We start from the raw sequence: 598 nt of genomic DNA on the forward strand, positions 1-598 counted from the left end.
CAGGGACGGGGAAGCCTGGTGGGCTGCCGTCTATGAGGTCGCACAGAGTCGGACAAGACTGAAGCGACTTAGCAGCAGCAGCAGCAGTACACAGTAGGTGCTATGCTTGCTATTCTTTAGAACAAAGTTATTCTCTCCAGGTGTGGATGTTGACTGCGGGAGAATAGAGGACGCACCTGGCTGGGCTTAGGTTAAAAATGGCTTGGGCTCAACAGCCCTCTCCCAGTCTCCCGAGGGTCAGGATGGCCTAAGGGCCTTCGCCCCGCCCAGCCCGGCCCAGCCCCGCCCAGCCCGGTTCGGCCCCGCCCCGCCCCGCCCGGTCCGGCCGAGCCCCTGCGCTAGTCTCGCGCATTTTAAAAGTGCGCGAGCTCCGGCGGAGACCCGGGGCCGGCGGTTGGTCGGGCGAAGCCATCTATTACGCTACGTGGGGGGAGGTAAAAGCCTACCCATCTACATTTTTTCCATTTTTAGCCTTTCTGGCCTAGGTGCTGGCCTCCTTATAGCCTTCAAGTTCACTCCCTGTGCTCAGACTGAGGGGAGGGGGGTTCTGCCTCTCTGGGGAGAGGGTCGTTGTCTCTGTGCGGCGGTCCCCCCCACC

This window comes from Bos mutus, chromosome 16, assembly GCF_027580195.1.
Source record: "Bos mutus isolate GX-2022 chromosome 16, NWIPB_WYAK_1.1, whole genome shotgun sequence".
Lineage (NCBI taxonomy): Eukaryota > Metazoa > Chordata > Mammalia > Artiodactyla > Bovidae > Bos > Bos mutus.